This window comes from Hakea prostrata, chromosome 8 (assembly GCF_041222555.1).
Source record: "Hakea prostrata isolate BN-2017 chromosome 8, UWA_Hpros_2, whole genome shotgun sequence".
NCBI lineage: Eukaryota > Viridiplantae > Streptophyta > Magnoliopsida > Proteales > Proteaceae > Hakea > Hakea prostrata.
Window position 1 is genome coordinate 47,085,112 of NC_142607.1, and position 12,485 is coordinate 47,097,596.

The window sequence follows — 12,485 nt, forward strand, 5'->3', positions numbered from 1 at the left end:
GTTTCTGTTTACGTGACAATAACAAGAGTGAAGAGTACAATGCTGAGCAGAGAATGACAGAAATTGAAGAGAAGAGTCATGGTTGAAGCTGAGCGACATGGCAACTGTCAGAGACCGTGGATGTGAGGCCTTGGATTAGAGCAAATTTCAATAAAAATAATAGAAACTCCTAATTATTAAAATAGAAGGTAGACTTTGCTGAGGTTTTTAGCTAGCACTTCAGCAATAACAAAATAGAAAATTTTTTAATGCTAAAATTAAAAAACTATCCCCATAATTCAGCCAGAAGCACGAACACTAAATTAAAAACTAGTTACCACTAAACAGAAACCAATCTAAGCTTCTAACCATATAATTTGATTGATGCAAGACAACCAGCTAGGACCAATTCAAACCAGCATTGGAATATTGGATGCCAATTCAAACCAGCCAACTAATCAAAATAGAAGGTCCCCTTGCTTTGCAATTTTGACCAGTCAATCGGGACTGCCACAATAGGAGAAACCATTAAGAAATAAGGCAAAAACACTGTTCACGTGACTGTTCACGTGAACAGTGTCACAGCCCTTTATTTGGTATATTGGGAATGCTTCATAGAAGATTTGTGGGGCCAAAAATCAGACTCCATGAAGATTTTATTTTGGGAGATTTAGAACCTTACTTTAGTTTCTATTTTAGTCATTTATGCAAGTGACTGAAATATAAAGCCTAGTAGTTTCTAATTTTAATTAGTTTCTTGCATAAGATTCTATTACTATGATATTTAGTTTCTATATTTAGTCTATTAGGTTTATATTTCTAGTAAAGCTTTAGACAAGCTAAAGATTGCAATAAAAAAGAAGATTTATGGAATAGAGAAAAAAGAAAAAAAAAAAAAAAAGAAAAGAAACACTTCTCTCCCTCTCCCCTCTTCTCTTCTTCTTCTTCTTCTTCTTATGGGTGTTCTTTTCCTTCTTCCACTTCTTCAAGACCGATTCGTTTGAGATTTCCCCTTCTTCCCCCTATCTTTTTTATCCTTATTTCTCCTCTATCCTGTCCCCCATTATTGATCGTATGCGCCATAAATCTTCCAAAAGCATTCTCAAACAAGACCAAAATGGCTACGACACTATCCATGTGAACAGTAACGTGAAAAGTGTTTTGGCCTCTTTTAGCCCTTCTAAAGACATGCTGGACTGGCTTGACAGGTCCAATTTTGGTTCATTTAGCTGGTTCAGTTTCCAGGATCTACGTCATTTATGGGCTGAAAGCCTGAAACAAATTCCTATGAGCACACTCTGATAAATTTAGCAAAGTTGTTACTGCATTGATTAGCAACAACTAGAGTGGGAAAGTCATAAAAAGGAGGATTCATTACTCCTCTCATCCAAAACCATACCTGAGACACTTGGTCTTTTTTTACTTTGATCAATCAAATCACTCTATCAGTACTCAAAAGTTATTATAGAGGGTGGACCTTGTCAAAAGTCTGAGTTCGGAAATAGCCTCACTGTAGAAGTAACAGTAAGGCTGCATATAGTTCGAGCCTCCCACAGACCCTGCAGTTGCGGAAGCCTCATGCACACTAGGTACACCCTTTTTTATGTAGATGAAATCACTATTTCCAGTAATGACATTTGGGATTGCATATATCGAGACCTATAGCAACATTTTGATATGAAATACTTGGCTGCTCTCTGCTATTTTCTTGGCATTGAGGTCATCTACAGTAACCAAAAACTCATTTGGCCACACTAGAAGTATGGCCTTGACCTTCTGAGTGAGACATGGAAGTTAGACTGTAAGCTTATTGATGTTACCCAGGTTTCTGGGCCAGCCTTCAACATCCTCTCAAAGTGAACCAGCTAACAAACAAATAATCCTTGGGAGGTTTTATCTCAATTTTGGTAACCCCCAGGAGAAATAGAATTGAGAAAAATAGGTCATGGAAGGGATGGGGAAGTTTAGGATCTTAACAAAGTAAATAGGATTGGAAAAATTAGGATTTCACTACCCAAAGACATTGAAGGTGAGTGGGATTAAAGAATTAGGGTTGAGAAAGGATTAGGGTTTTAACCAGGGTGGAGCTGCCCCAGGGCCAGGAGGGCCATGGCCCCCCCCCAAAAAAAAAAAAAAGATTTTTAAAAATTTTATGTCCCCTTCCCAAAATTTTGAGACTTCCTGCTAACCCTTTTTCCATGTGTGAAATATCAGCACCCCCCCCCCCCCTTTTTTTTCTTTTTTTTATTTTTTTGAAGTTTTCTCCCTTCTCTTCCTCATTTTTTGAAATTTTCCCTCTATCCCTCTTTCCATGTGTGAAATATCAGTATTGCCCCCTTCAATGTTAAATCCTAGCTCCACCCCTAGTTTTAACAAATATAGTTGGGAATGGATTTTGAACCAGATAGGGTTTTAGGATACCCAAGGGTACCCAAAGATGGGATGGGAATGACTAGGATCTTTGGCATGTAGCAAGAGGAGTCTACATAGTATCCTATGTAAGGGAGGGAGGGATTTGGGGGGGGGGGGGGGGTTGAGACTTACGGTTGGTATAGGAAGGTAGGGCTGATCCTTGGTCTTTCTTGATCTTTCTTCTCTTTTTCTTTCTTTCCTTTCTTTCTTTCTTTTTCTTTCTTTCTTTCTTTTCTTTCTTTCTTTCTTTCTTTTCTCTCTTTTCTACTTTCTTTTCTTCTTTCTTCTTTCTTTAAATTTTCTTTTTCTACTCTTTCTTTCTTTCTTGGAATCCTGCGCAGATTCTTCAAAAAGAAATTGAATTGCAGGAAATTCTACAATCCAAGAAAAGGGGCTGCTATGGGTTTCTTGGTTTCCTATGCTGTCACAGGCCAAGAAAGGGAAAGGAAGGGGAAAGAGAAGGGGAATAGGGGCTTGGTGCTGCCACAAGGGGAAAAGAGAGGGATGATGTTGTTGGCTTGCTGTCACAAGGGTTAGAAGAGGGGGAGAGGCTTGCACAAGGGCAGGGGAGGGGAGGGGCTGGGATTGTACTTACTTGTTGGGGAAGTGGGCTGGCTGCTGTTGAATCACTTGAAGAAGAAGAAGTTACTGAAATTACAGAAACTTGAAGAAAACTCTCAGCCCAGGTCATGTGGTTTCTCCCACGACTCCAAGCCTTATTCTTTATTTAATTTCAACCTGATTCTTTACCAGGAGAGTATTACTATAAATAGCCTTACATGAAAAGACTTGGACTTAAACTAGACAACTCAATTGGACTCAACTACTTAATGACCACAAATAAATAATCTTCCAACAAAAAATAACTAATTGCCAAGTGACAACTAGGACCACAAGAAAATAACAACTGGATTCCAACTAGGACTTCCACCAAGATAGGACTTAATTTTCTTGACTCATGAGGCAAGGAATCTAACTGGACTAAGGACACCCCAAGAGGGGGCATGAAAATTGACCAAAATACCCCTAGGGGCATTCGGCCAGCCCTGACTGCCACATGCTCAATGGGGCTGTTTGGGGCCAATTTTCAGGCCTCCATGGGCCTTCTTTCAGTGGTTCTTCAGGTTGGTGGGTGGCTGGGGTTGGGGGTGGCTGGGCCTGGTTACATCACTTATACAAACCCTTAAGCTTAGGGTGTCTGCTGACAAGGAATTTGTAGATAAACATCAATATCAGAGACTAGTTGACAGAATTATATGTCTTTCTGCTACAGACCCAATATCTGCAGCATTGTCAGCATGATTAGTCAGTATATGCAGATATCTAATGATGCAGGTCCCTAGACCCACATCTGCAGAAAGCCAAGAGAAAGGGGGTAAGAAATCATGGAAGCAATAGGCTTCCTACTTAGTTTTTTTTAGGTGTTTTATGTGTTCAATTGAACCATTAAATTAGTGATACTCAGGGTTTTATACCTCCATGCATGTATGGACTCATCAGAAGTCTTCTAGTTGGTTTAGAGTTATCTAGGAGTTTGTTAGGAGCTAGTAAGGATTTCCAACTCTTTTTTTTTGTCTACCTAGAACACTTGTGCATGAATTAGAATCCTGAGTTTTATTTCAGTTTTTAAGAGTCCTTTTCCTTTTCTTACTTCCTAATTTATGAGGCTACTGCTGTTAAGCCACATTAGGTATATGCCCCATCACAGATAAATAAGAGAGACCAGAAAAATAGGTAAAAATAATTCAGTTTGAATGAGAATATTTCCATATTGGAAGACTTGAGCATTTAAAATCCAAACTAGTTTTAGCAGAGTAGCACCTGAAATCCAGCCCCGTGGTGAATCCTAGGAAGGAAGACTTTTCGTACTTAAATCCCAAGCTTTCAATTAAGTAGAAGATTCATCATCTTCTTCAACAGCCCAACCACAACTGAAGCAAGGTTAGAACTTAGCCCTTTCCATCCTTCTCTTTTCTAAATCTTCTTCTTCTCATCCTTTTTTTTTTTTTTTACCTATCTTTGTTCCCTATAACAGCCATCAAACTCCAACCCAGCAGCAATAAAAGCTGCCGTTAAAGGACCTCAGAACTTAAAACCTTTCAAGAATTTCACATCTAACCATCAGAACTCAATCTCCTTCCATCAAACACACAACACAGCAAAATACCATCCTCTGCACTCCCTTAGAGTTACAAACTTACAACCCAATTGGAACTCTAACCCCCCCCCCCCCACATAAAAATAAAAATAAAAATAAAAAAAGACCTAGAATTTCCTAGATTACTCTACTAGCCTTAAAAAGTCAAGCTTACCCAATCAAACCCAAATTCAAATCAGTCCCTCCCTTCAAGCCACAAGACCACTGGAATCCTACAAGTCCTAAAATAAGCCTTGACAGCATCGAGATTTCCAGTTCTTGGGCCAGGTTCATGAAGGCCTTCACAATTACTGCCTTATTTTGAACAGTTATTCAGGCCTGCATCACCTGAGCAAGCTCATTGGGAAACAACTTGTCAATTGTCATATATTATTATACATTTATACCCCTTCTATCTAAATGGTTCTTTAGAGAAGGGAATTATAAATGAACATCATAGTCTTGCTAGAATAGTTGGTTTGTTTTGATGCTTATTAAGGTGGAGTTCATGGTACTTGACAGTCAGCTGCAGGGCCTTGTACCTTTTTGGAAACCTTGTTACAGGAGAAGAAGAAACAAACTACTTTTTTCACATTCCAATGCTGAAGCAAAGAATCAAGTTATGGTTCACATCACCACTGAGTTGACTTGGCTTCCATTTTTGGTGAAGGAGATTGGTTATTCTACAAACAATCTGACTAAGATATTGTGCAATAACCAAGCACCAGTTAATTGCTAATAATCAAGTTTTACATGAGAAGACAAAGCAAATTGAAGTATATTATCATTTTGTTTAAGACAGTGAGGAAGACATTGTTCTCCACAGAATTTGTTAATCCTCATAGTCAGCAGGGGATTTATTTACTATGGCTTTACTTGGGAATGTTTTTCTTCAGGGCACAAGAAATGTACTCCAGCACAAGGGGGAGTGTGTTCAAGGGTAGCCTTAGTTTATCTTTATGTCAATAAGGAATTGTTTTATGTTAGTGGAGTGTTTTCGGTAACAAAATTCGTGAGTTAAGTTGGTTGGTGGTGTTGTTGTAAGTCAAAGAAGGGTAGTTTTCCCTTGTTAGAAGTTTTATTATTTTTAGTCCCACATCGGGTATTCTTGTGTTCTTCACTTCATTCTATTATTATAAATAAAGGCCTGCAGTGTCACAATGATACATGCAAGGATTTTGGTAAATATTCCATCATGGTATCAGACCAAGGTCTGACCCATCATTCAGCACCACCTTCCCCTTTGTTCCTTTAATAAAAAAAAAAAGAAGCATCTACAACCACCACCACTGTTGTAACTTATCACCAGCCCCATTGCACCTTCAAACTCCTTTGATTCCTTCTATCAAGCCGCATCGCTGCAACCCTGCTTCTTCTTCTAAAACCAGAACCCAGTCACTGCTTCTTCTTCCGCTCCTGAAGAACAGCTTGCAGAAGCATCTACAACCTACGACTTCTCCTTCCTCATCTTCTTTCTTTCCATCACAACCAAAACCACTTTTTTTTAACCAGCGATAGGGTCTAAAAGGAGTCACTACAATCCCTCTAGACCTATCAAATAGTTCTAGATGTCTCTAGAGCCTTCAACGATGCTTAAGAGTGGTTCTGGGTACATCACATGTAGCACATAATGTTTTGTGAATTCACAAGGGGCTATTTTATAAATTCAAATAGTTCTAGGGAGCTGTTTGTAAATTCAATATTATCAGCGGTTGTTTGTAAATTCAAATACTTCGGGGAGCTGCTTGTAAATTTGAGTGATTTCTTGTTCTTGTGATGGCTGATTCCACCACATCTCCCTTGTCTAGTACATCTAAAGAGTCTCTCATTTCTTCCATTCATAGGGATCGTGAGTTTTCTCCGGTTCAGATTACCAATGTGAAACTCAATGGGACAAAATATCTTAGTTGGTCTCATTCAGTTTCCCTTGCTGTTGGTGCTCGTGGTCTTATTGGCCATCTTGATGGGACTTCTACCAGACCTTCCACACCTCGTCCACAATTTTCCAAGTGATACACAGATAAATGCTTGGTCATGGGTTTTCTCCTCAACTCTATTGAATCAAGCATAGCAAAGAGTTATCTCCTCCTTCCTAATGTGGCAAATATTTGGAAAGTAGCTAAGGATACATACTCCAGAGTAGGCAATGGTGCACAATGCTTTGAAATTAGAGGAAAGATCAATCAGTTGCAACAGAAGGACCTTACTCTTTCTCAATATTATAACACTCTTTGGAGATATTACAAGACTTTAGATTTCTATGGGAACTTTACACCAAAGAATGTTGAAGATGTTATTGCCTATCAACAATGAGAAGACAAATAGAGAGTTTATAAATTTTTTCCAGGAGTGAATATAGAATTTGATCAAATTCGAGCACAAATCCTTTATAGAGAGATTTTCCCTTCTCTAGCTCAAGCCTATGCCATGGTAGATACAAAGGACAGTTAATAGATAGCTATTGTACATACACAGACTCTTGATAGGTTTGCATTAGCTGCTGGTTCTAGTAATTCTAAGCCTAGTATTGGTGACTCTCGACCTCCTGTGAAGTGTGAATATTATGGAAAGGAACGCCATACAAAGGATAAATGTTGAAAATTACATGGACGTCCAACCAGTTCCTGTGGAGGAGGAAAGAGTGGCAGTAGGTGAAGCAATCAAGTATCTACTAATCAAATTATTTCAGACACCCAAAGTACATCAGCATCTCTTTCTGCATATGAGATCCAAACTCTATTTAGTCAGTTAATGACCAGGCTTGACCGATCCTCTTTTGGACCGACTCCCAGTGCAAGTGTAGCCTTTGTCGTCACTTCCACATCAGATACCCAACAGCCCCCAGGTATTTTTCGATTGTCATAGTGTCAACTCCGTTTATCCCTCCTGGATAATTGACATTGGAACAACCAACCACATGACAAGCTCCTCCTCGTTATTTCATACTCATTCATTTAATTCCATTTGGTCAAGATGTTAGAACAGCTAATGGACCTCTTTCCTCTATCCTAGAAAGGGTTCCATTATTTGTTCCCCTACACTAACCCTTTCTCCTGTCTTACATGTTCCAAAATTTTCCACTAACCTTTTGTCTATTAGTACCCTTACCCGTGATATAAACTGTAAAATAACATTTCTTTCCTACTCATTGTATTTTTCAGGACATGGAAACGGGATTTACGATTGGCAATGGTAGACAGAAGGGGGAACTCTACTTGTTGGAAGGATCACCATCAGTTTTTTTTGTAGGCTCTACATCATCCTCTCCTACTCATTCATCTTTGTTACAGTGGCATAATAGGTTTGGTCACCTTCCTTTATCTATTTTGACTAGATTATTTCCAAACTTAGTTAAAAGATGTAATTTTAATGACTTTCGTTGTGAGCTTGCATTTTAGCCAAGCAAACTAGACATGTTTACCCTATTTTTGATAATTGTAGTACAAGGCCTTTTTCTATTATTCATTTTGATGTGTGGGGTCCTTCTTGGCCTGTGTCTATTTCTAGTCATCGTTGGTCTGTGTCTTTTACTAATTGTTGGGTGTATCATCTTCATCAGAAAAGTGATGTTGATTCTTGTTTTCAGAATTTCCATAATATGGTTAGGACCCAGTTTGGTGGTGTTGTGAAAATTCTTAGGACTGATAATGAGACTAAATACTTGGGTGGGCCTTTTCCCTCCTATTTAGCTGCTTATGGAATTATCCATCAAACCAATTGTGTGGATACTCCTCCCCAAAATGGGGCAGCTTAGCGCAAAAATAGACATCTCCTAGAGGTAGCAAAATCCGTTATGTTTACCATGAATGTGCCTCAACCTATCTAATTAACATAATGCCCTCTCGCATCCTAGACCAACGCTATCCTCTTGAGGTTCTTTTAGGCACCGCCAACTTTACAGTCCCGACCTAAGGTCTTTGGATGCGTTGTTTTTGTTCATAACCATCATTGACATGGTAAGCTTGATCCCTGTGGGTTACGGTGTATCTTCTTAGGTTATCCACTTACACAGAAGGGCTATAAATGTCATCACCTTGAATCTCATATGTTTTTTTCTCTATCGATGTGGCTTTGAAGGAGCAAACCTCTTTCTATTCCCCTCCTCTTCTTCAAGGGGAGAGTCTTAGTGAAGAAGCTCCAGTATTTATTAGGATTCCTCCTGAAGTTCCTACTGTTGAGTCCCCTTTGACAGATTCTCCTTTGGAAGATGAAATGATTGGGCAGGAATAGTAGGTGGATGATGTGCAAGGGGAGCATAGGCCTCTGAAGACCTACCAAAGGAAGAAGAAGCCCCCTTCTGAACCGTGCCATTTGGAAGCGCCGAATCCTAGTCCTAAAGAAGCAGCTCCACCTGGTGAGTCTGTCTCGACCTAGATCTACCTATTGCTTTAAGAAAACAGCCATGCCCATGCACTAAACATCCCATCTCTAATCATGTTTCATATCAGTCCCTATCCCCAAAATTTCAAGGTTATATTACCTCTTTGTCCTCCACCTATACTCCTAACTCTTGGTAGGAGGCAATGTCTCACTCAAACTGGAAGAAGACTATGGATGAGGAAATGCAAACACTAGAAGAAGAAAAAAACTGGGAGTTGGTGTCTTTGCTTGTAGGGAAGAAGACTGTTGGGTGTAAGTGGGTGTTTGTAATAAAGCATAACGCAGATGGAAGCATTGAGAGGTATAAGGCGAGACCGGTAACCAAAGGCTTCACTCAAACTTATGGTCTTGACTACCAGGAGACATTTGCTCCGATTGCCAAGATGACTATAGTTCGGACCATTCTCTCATATGTTGTGAACCAAGGGTGGAATCTTCAACAGTTGGATGTTAAGAATGCTTTTCTTACATGTAGAGCTTCTAGAAGAACTATATATGGATGTGCCACCTAGATATTTTGGTCCTGAAACACATGGGAAAGTGTGCAAATCGAGGAGAGCATTGTATAGACTAAAGCAGTCCCCCTAGGGCTTGGTTTGCGAGGTTTCATAAAGCTATGATCCCCTATGGCTACATGTAGAGCAATGCAAACCATACCCTATTTGTTAAACAATATGGTTATCATATTAGAGTTCTTCTAGTATATGTGGATGACATAGTCATCACACAGAAGTAGTAAAGAAGAAAACTTAGCCTTGAAGGCATTCTTAAGGACAAAGTTTGAGATAAAAGACATGCACAAGCTTATGTACTTTTTTGGACTGGAACTAGCATATTCATCTAATGGTGTTTCTCTATCTCAAAGAAAGTACACATTAGACTTACTAGAAGAGACTGGGATGTTGGGGTGTAGACCTGACTGAGACCCTAGTAGAACCGAATCAACAATTGAAGCCAAAGGAAGGAGAACATATTGATAAGACCAGCTATCAAAAACTGGTTGGGAAGCTGATTTATCTGTCACATACCAGACCCGATGTCACCTTCGCAATTAGCATTGTTAATCAATACATGCATGATCCTTAGTCTTCACATCTAGGTGTAGTATACCGTAGCCATAGCTTGAGGTACTTAAAGGCCTCTCCTCGTAAGGGCATCTTGATTTCTTCTCATGGACATCTTAGAGTGGAAGCATATACATATGTAGATTGGGTAGAATGTCCTGATGATAGAAGATCTACGTCTCATTACTACACTTATGTAGGAGGTAACCTTGTGTCATGGAGCAAGAAACAAGCAATAGTTGTGTTGGTTAAAAATCTACTAGGAGTTCAACTTTATTAGAGTTTTTCATGTAATTTTCTATTTCTTATTACCCAAGTTAGGGTATTTATGTAATAGGGTTCTTCCACTTTATTATAAATAGAAGGCTTGAGATCACACTAATCAATTCAAGCCATTTTACCAAAATCATGTTTCTCAAAATGGCATCAAAGCCTAAGTTCGATTAGGGAAGAGAAAAAAGAAAATTTCAATCTTTCTTGCTGACAAAGATCTACCTCCATCGCCGCTGCAATTGCTCCATCGCCCAGTCCTTTTTCCTATCACAGAAAACTATCGCCCAACACTGTTGCTACAATCTAACACCATCTTCTTCACATGCACCTGCTCCAGAAGCCATTGCCCAATCCTTTTACATGTTGCAGAAAACTATCGCCCAACACTCAAACCCATCTCCACCTTCCTCTTCCTTCCGCCTTCTTTTGGTTTTTCTCCTATTTGAAGCGATACTTTAAAACCCATTAAATCCAATGAATCTACATAGACCAGCCCATCCCATCCCTAACCTGCGGTTCCATTAGCCTAAAAAGAAAGAAAGAGAAAGAAAAAAAGATATACTGATGTTCCAAGTGTGAAATCTGGCCCAAACCTAGCTAGGGCACCCTATTTGTTTTGGGTGAAGAAAGACTTGTTTAATGTTGGACCTTGATTTCAGTGTTATTATCTTTGAAAACCTTAGGAAGTCATGTCAAACATTTCCCTTAGGGTATTTCCATGTCTCGAAGTGAAGGATGATGTCTTTGCGGGCCCTCTCTGTAGAAGACATGGTGTTTAACCCGAAACCCTTGGATATGGTTGATGGTGCTCCATACTTGGATGCATTGTCAATGTTAGTTAAGAATCTGCAGCCTGAAGAAGGAGAGCTTAGTTGGTGGACCTAATGCACTCCCGAACATGTTCCGAAGGTAATTCCCTGATCTAGACTGGTTAATTGACTTGTAGGAGAAAACCCACCTCAATTCAAGTTGATATCGGCCTCCAATTCCCTCCCCCAAGTTGTTGTTCTTGTCTGGTCGACTGCCTAGTCGACTGGCCAGTCTACCAGTCAGTCAACCAGTCAGTCGACCAAAGGATTATAAGCCCAAGAATTTTGGGGTTTTGGGTCATTTTGGGTTCTATTTAAAGGGGACTTTGGGGCTTTAACCCCATTCTACTGTTGGGACTCTCTTGGGACGTGGGAAGGCTCCTCTTAGGCTCCTCCTTGGCTTGGGTGATGATCTTCTACAAGAACCATTGCCTCTCATCCCCAAAATCATCCCCAAGGTATGTATTCTCTCACTCATCCTCTATTCTACTCATTCCTCTCCTTTTTCTTGCTGTTGAGACCATGAGTAAAGTGTTGCAACCTGGCAAACACCTAGTCATGTGTTTCCCCTTTCATTTACACTAATTTCCTTCCATTCATGCTATGCTAAACTACCATTTTGATTATTAGCATTGCATTTCCATGATTCTTTTCAATCCCACTTGTTCTCTTGACCTAAACTGATTTTTATAAGTATGCTTGGTCTGATTTCTTGTTAGTTTATGATCCTAATCAATTGCTTATCATTCATTTAGCTGATTCCCCAATGTTCCTTGCTATTGCAATCGATTTCATTTCAATTCTTGATGTTTAACATATATGAACTAGGGTTTCAAATTGGGGATTTTCAATTGGGCCATTGGATTATGCTAATTCTTGCTAGATAGTGTTCTTATACTGCTACTATCAATCCCTCCAAGTTTCGGATCGATCTGAGCTCCGGAAGTTAGGTTTCGGACCAAAAATCACTATTCAGCCCCGTTACTATTCATCTGGTCAACTGCCTGGTCGACTAAGTCAGTCTACCAGTCAGTCAACCAGCATAATATGATTTTTTATGCTTTGTCCGTTTTGATCCGTTCGACCTCCAATTTGCTTGATTTTTCTTCTGATATTGCACCTATGTTGTCTAGGGTTCAAGTACTAACATTGGGACCATCCTCCTTAATATCCGGACCCTCTTTGATTCGAATTAAGGTAAAGACGCTTGTTACCATAATTACATAGATTATGTGAATTCTGCCTCTATGTTAGAAAATTAGTAGATTTACATTCCTTGTTGTATTTTAAACATCATATGACTGTTGTATGTACTTCAAGGCAGTAGTACCATGTTATATATCATTTTGGTTATCATGATTAATTATTTTGTTACTTACATATATGATTGATCGTATTACTTTATATCTCTTTTCATATGATGAAATGCCA

General features: G+C 39.4%; 1 protein-coding gene across 1 annotated transcript in view; it reads right to left on the minus strand.

Annotated features, from left to right (window-relative positions):
• Positions 1 to 12,485, minus strand: part of LOC149008254 (uncharacterized) — a 32,287-nt gene that overhangs the window by 6,858 nt on the left and 12,944 nt on the right. The window lies entirely within an intron of this gene.